Here is a 6,485-nt window from a genome sequence, read left to right as displayed (position 1 = left end):
GAAGGAAAATACCTCAATATAATTAAAGCTATATGTGAAAATCCAACAGCCAGCATTACAATCAATGGAGAAAAGTAGAAAATATTCCCGATGAAAAAGGGAACCAGAGAAGCTTGCCCCTTGTCCCCACTTTTATTCAACATTGTCCTGGAGGTCCTAGCTAATAGTATAGGCAATGGAAGGATATCAAAGGTATTCATCTGGGGAACGAAGAAGTGAAATTATTGTTATTTGCAGATGATACAATTGTATATATTGAGAACCCCAAAGACTCCACAACATGATTGCTGGAAGTGATAGAGGAATATGGTGTATTGCAGGACACAAGATCAGCAAGCAGAAATCAATTGGATTGCTATATATAACTGATAGGATTACAGAAAAAGAAGTACCCTTCACAATTGCCAAACATAAATGGAAATATCTAGGGATATACCTAACCAAAACAAAAACAAGATCTGTATGATGAAAACTATAAAACTTTAGTACAAGAAACCAGAAGGGATCTTCACAAATGGAAAAATATCCCATGCTCATGGATCGATAAATTCAATATTGTAAAGATGTCAATCTTACCTAAGGTACTATATAGGTTCAATGCAATCTTGATTAAAAATACCAACATCATTTTTCAAAGAAATGGAAAAATTAACTACCAACTTCATATGGAAAGGGAAGAAACCCAGAATTGGCAAAAAACAAAACAAAACCTCTCAAGAAGAAGAATAAAGTGTATGTGGGGGGGTGGGTGGGTAGTTTGAATCACCTGACTTTAGAAGTGATTATACAGCCACAGTTGTCAAAACAGCATAGTCCTGGTATAACGATAGATACTTGGACCAATAGATTAGGACAGAAAATCCAGGAAAAAAACCAGAATACAGATAACTGATCTTTGATCAAGCCCCCCCCCCCCTAATCAAATGGGAAGCAGATGCCCTTTCAACATATGGTGCTGGATAAACTGGCTGTCAATCTGCAGAAAAATGAACCAAGACCTTTACCTCATCCACACACAAGGACAAATTCAAGGTGGATCACAGACCTTGAGGTAAAACTCAAAACTGTGAGACTCGGACCAAGCCAGAAGTAGCATCCTGAAACAGACACTGTTGCTCTTCTCAGAATGAATGGAGACCAGAAAGCGGACGCTCATGCCCAAGAAAAGCAGAATTTCACCCAGCACTTCTCCCGTGTGCTGAGAGTGCTGACCGAGGATGTCCTGGGGCACCCAGAGTCAGGAGATGCCACTGCCAGACTCAGGAAGGTCCTGGAATACAATGTCATCGGAGGCAAGTACAACGGTGGTGTGACGGTAGTGGCTGTGTTCCGGGAGCTGGTGGAGCCCAGGAAGCAGGAGGCTGACAGTCTGTAGCAGGCTCTGACCGTGGGCTGGTGTGTCAAGTTGCTCCAAGTTGTCCTCCTGATACTGGATGACATAATGGGTTCATCCTTCACCTACGGGGGCAGCCCTACTGGTACGAGAAGCCAGGATAGGTCTGGAAGCCATCAATGATGCCAGGCTGCTGGGATCCTGTGTCAACCGCCTGCTGAAGCTCTACTGCCTGGGCAGCCCTGCTACCTGCACCTGCTCCAGCGCTTCCCGGAGAGTTCCTATCAGACTGAGATGGGACAGGTCCTGGACCTCATCACCGTCTCCCAGGGCAACGTGGATCTCAGCAGGTTTACTCCAAAGAGGTACGAATCCATTGTGAAGTACAAGACTGCGTTCTACTCCTTTGACCACCCCGTCACTGCTGCCATGTCCATGACGGACATTGACAGAGAGAAGGAGCATGCTGATGCCAAGCGGATCCTGCTGGAGATGGGCGAGTACTTTCAGATCCAGGATGATGACCTGGACTTCTTTGGTAAGCCCTGTGTGACAGGCAAGGGTGGCCCTGACGTCCAGGACAACAAATGCAGCAGGCCTCTTGGGAGCAGTGCCGGGTCCTTCAGGAGAATGACGGGCAGAAGGAGGCAGAGAAGGTGGCTCGGGTGAAGGCCATGGACCAAGAGATGGAGCTGCCAGCTGTGTTCTGGCAGTCTGAGGAAGCCAGCTGCTGCAGACTCAGCAGCCTCATCGAGCAGTAGCCGGGCCACTACCACCCTCCACCTTCCTGGGGCTAGCCCACAAGATCTACAAGCTGCAAAAGTGACCTGCAGTTTGGGAGGGGCAGGCCCCAGTAAATATTGTTTAACCTTAAAAAAAGCCACCCAAAAAACTATTAGGCTCATCAATGAAAAAATAGGAACAAAGCTAAGAAACCTTAATGCAGACAATATATGGGCTGCCAGCCATAATGAGGGATGCTTATCCATAAGAAGAGAACACAGATGTGTGTGACATACTACAGATAAAACACTTGTGTGCATCAAGAGACTTCATCAAGAGAGTAACGAGAGAGCCCACAGACTGGGGAAAAGATATTTAATAATGACATATCAGACAAAGGTCTTGTTTCTAAAATCAACAGAGAACTTTGAGTGTCAGTCTGGGTAGACTAGAGAAACAAATCCAGAGACACTCACATGTGTGTAAGGGAGAACTTTATATCAAGGAGCAATTGTACATTAAGAAAATTAGTTCAGATCAAGTGCATAAGTCTAACATTAGCCCATATGTGTAAAAGCAATCTATAAATTCCTCTTCAGTCTCACACAAAACATGCAATGATGCCAACTGCAGGAAGATCACAGGTCAGTGGGTGGGAAGTCTTGAGGATCCAGTGGCAGTGGAAGCATCTCTGTGCCGGTAGGGTTTTCCACATGGCTCCTCCAGCTCCAGTGCTCTAGTGTAGCACCATGTGTATTGTCAGCAGGAAGTCCAAGCAGAGTGTGTGTGTGACCAGCCTCCAGCAAGCTATTTATCTGGCACCTTCAAATATGATCATCAAACTGCAACCTGATTGACAGGCTAGATTCCACCCCTTCAAAAGTTGACACCAGATTATATAACAGATTATGTAAACCTACAACTTTACAATAAGAAAAAAATGAATAGCCCATTGAGGAGGTGGGTAAAAGACATGAACAGAAGATTCACAAAGGAGGAAACCCAAATTGACAATAAACACATGAGAAAATGTTCCTGATCATTAGCCATTCAGGAAATGCAATTCAAAACTACCATGAGATATCACCTAACACCCAGAAGGATAGCCCAATTCAAGAAAACAGAAATCAAAAGTGTTGAAGGGGGGTGGTGAGATAGGCACTCTCGTTCACTGCAGTGCTCTTGTAGATAGGTGCACCCACTGTGTAAAGAAATTTGATCATACCTGAAACAGATGGAAATCAAGTTCCCTTATGACCCAGCAATTTCATTACTGGGCACATACCCAGAAGAAATAAGAAATAGACCATGACCAGACATCTGTGCTCCAATGTTCATCACTGCGCAGTTTATAATTGCAAAGAACTGAGAACATCCTAAATTTCCATCAGTAGACAAAAGAATTAAAAAACTCTGGTATATACACACAATGGAGTACTGCGCATCTCTCAAAAACAGTGAAGAAACCATGAGGCACCTCGTCTTGTGGAAGGAATTGGAGGATGTTACGCTGAGTGAAGTCAGCTAAGCACAGAAGGACATGTACAACAGGAGTCCACTGAGCTAAGTTCAAACAACAGTACGGGGATAGGGGGAAATGTACTTATCACACAGTTCCTGGGCTGAGGACCAGAGACTCTGGCAAGAGCCAGACTAAACACAATGATGCATACATCATCAACAAAGAAAAGGAGATAAAAGATGAAGATAGCAACAGTACAGAAAGACCTCTCTCACTCACCCACCCCCCACATTCCATATGCCTTCACAGCCCATAGAGGGGTAGGGGGAGAAAAAAAAAGATGGCATCCATCACAGGGGAGGGTATTGGGGTATGGTTTATGTCTCCACAGGAAAGGGAGAGAGAGAGTAGATCCCATTCTGGTGTGGCAAGCCTTGAGGTGACATTGCTGCCTGGAGCAACTCCATCACAGAGAGAACTGGAGGGGCGGCCTCAGCTTCAGACCTGACATCCCCTCCCTAGATGACAGTGCTTACAGAGGACACCACTGAAGTTCATGGAGAGTGGCCACCGGACCAGCACACAAAGGGACAAACCAAGAGGGGAGTGCACCAGACCAGCCATGGGGGCAAAGACACAAAGTCCCTGAGGAATCTCCATAGCAGACATCTAACTCAGGGGTGCGGGGTGGGGTGGCGCTTGGCACCCTGTCGGAACTGGCTGGGGGAATATTCACAAGGGAGCCACACTGAAAGTTAAAGGTATAACGGGGTGGGGCCTGGAGCACTGAACTGCTCCATCCTTGACTGCAGGAAGAGCAATGGATCTTGTGGAAGACATACCCCTTGGGCATGACTGCTGCTAAAAGGGTATAAGTGCTATTGGGTAAGCAACTATTGGGTAAGCATTGGGAAATGGATGCCCGAAGGAAGCGGGGAATGGACTGATGGCGTGTATCAGGGTCTTGCTCACTAATTAACAGAGGGATTCTCATCTACTTCAGCTACTGGGGGCCCGACAATAGCATGAGCTCCATTTCCCCACTTTTCGTTCTCTTTTGGTGGCTATCTACGTAAGATAGGGAGGATAAACAATCCCAGGTGACAGCAAAGGGGCTGAAGATTGAGAGGAGTGTGTGTGGGGGGTGGGTGGGGTGTGCATGAGGGAGGAGCGGGCTGGGGGAGGGGAGTGATAAGCCAATAGCAACAGTGATAGTGCAATAGCAAGGGGTCTAAAAGAGATGGTGAGGAGCGGGTAGCATTCCTTGTCATGTTTGATCAATTGAAAAGTATCGACAGGGATTACTGAGAGGCGAATGATGGGGAAATGTGATAGTGGGGCAGGAGGAAAGAAAAAACAGAGGAAAAGACAAGTATGTAAAAATTATACATACCATATATACTCGAATATAAGCAGACCCGAGTATAAGCCAAGGTACCTAATTATTACCTGGGAAACCAGAGAAACTGATTGACTCGAATCTAAGTCTAGGGTGGAAAATGCAGAAGCTATTGGTGAGTTTCAATAATCCAAACAAATGAAAATAAAATTACTAAATATTGAGACATCAGTGGGGTAATGTATTTAAATATTTATTTTTAATAAAAAACACAAATAAAAGTCATTTAACATTAGTAAACCAGCACAGTAAGTGCAAAAAAGGTTCAACAAAACAATAAGGTATCAACAATGATGCCTTAAGAGTACTATTCCCTGAGCTCAATCAGCAACAAAGCTAAAATGTAAAGAGTTAAATTCCTTCAAAACTGGATTCCTCATCATCATCCATATCCCAAAGCAGAACTTCAGCTGGTGTGAGGTCATCATAGACGCCGTCCTCACTGAGATCGCCGTCATCACCATCACTGCTATCATTTTCATACAAAGCGCAGTCTTCACTGCCATCCATAGCGTTACTAATACTACATTTCTGGAAGGCACGTCGCACCATGTCTTCTGGAATGTCTTCCCGTGTATCTCAAACCCACTTTGCTATTAACTCTATGTCAGGCTTCATGAGATTTCCTCCTTTTGTTAGTTGGGCTTGATCAGATGACATCCATTCATGCCACATACTTCACACATGGTCTTTAAAAGGCTTATTCAAAGATACACATCATAGGATGGCTCTGATTGGTTAGATGTGAGTAAACAAACATTCAAAGCCCTGCAGTGTCAGCGGGGCTTTGAATGAACAGCGGTTACTTTGGGGGGCCCCAGTGAGATGTTACACCTCACCAGGGTACACTGCCCGTGTATAAGCCGAACCCCAGCACAAGTCGTGTATAAGCCAAACCCATATTTTTTGTGCTGAAAAACTTGGCTTATACACGAGTATATATGGTATATTTCCAGAGATGTGAGGTATCGTATTGGATAAAATGTTCTCCATTTCAAAGAATGAGATCCAAAGTATGTAGAAAGTAGTTCCAAATTTTCAAAATTTCGGAGGAAATGCACCTATTTAGGAAGAAATCTAGACTACTAGATCAAATGTTTTTCTGTTTCTGGGATGGAAAAAAATGTGTGACTGTGAAAATGAAAATCATTTCTCTGGCCCTCACTTGCCTCAAAGGTTGAGTTCAGCTTTGCACTCCAAGAGAAGCTCTGGTTCCTGCTTCCAGTAGAAACTGAGGGACTGGTAAGTTACTAATGTGTCTCTGTGCCATATAAATGGTGGACACGTTTCTGTTTATGGGAAAAATAATAAGATGGGCATGGGAACTGAATGCACAATGAAAAAATAAAGAGGACAGGTTCTGGCATACTTGGGAGATATTGCAGGTTCAGTTCCAGGATTCCATAATTAAGTAAATATTGCAATTAAGTGAGTCATGATTTTTATTTTTGTGTCCCAGAGTATATAAAAGTTGTTTACACTCTAGCCTATTAAATGTGATAACGTTGATAAGGTTTGGGATGCCTGTCACCATTTTTGGCCCAATATAGAGAAATTCGGTTTATTTC

At 44.1% G+C, this 6,485-nt stretch overlaps 1 pseudogene; it reads left to right on the top strand.

The window, feature by feature from the left end:
* Nucleotides 1–1,126: 1,126 nt before the first annotated feature.
* Nucleotides 1,127–2,159, top strand: LOC142427435 (farnesyl pyrophosphate synthase pseudogene; annotated as a pseudogene).
* The last annotated feature ends 4,326 nt before the right edge of the window (nt 2,160–6,485 follow it).

The sequence above is a fragment of the Tenrec ecaudatus genome, chromosome 1 (assembly GCF_050624435.1).
Source record: "Tenrec ecaudatus isolate mTenEca1 chromosome 1, mTenEca1.hap1, whole genome shotgun sequence".
Lineage (NCBI taxonomy): Eukaryota > Metazoa > Chordata > Mammalia > Afrosoricida > Tenrecidae > Tenrec > Tenrec ecaudatus.
Note: the sequence above shows the minus strand (reverse complement) of the source record. Positions and strands in the feature narration are given on the sequence as shown.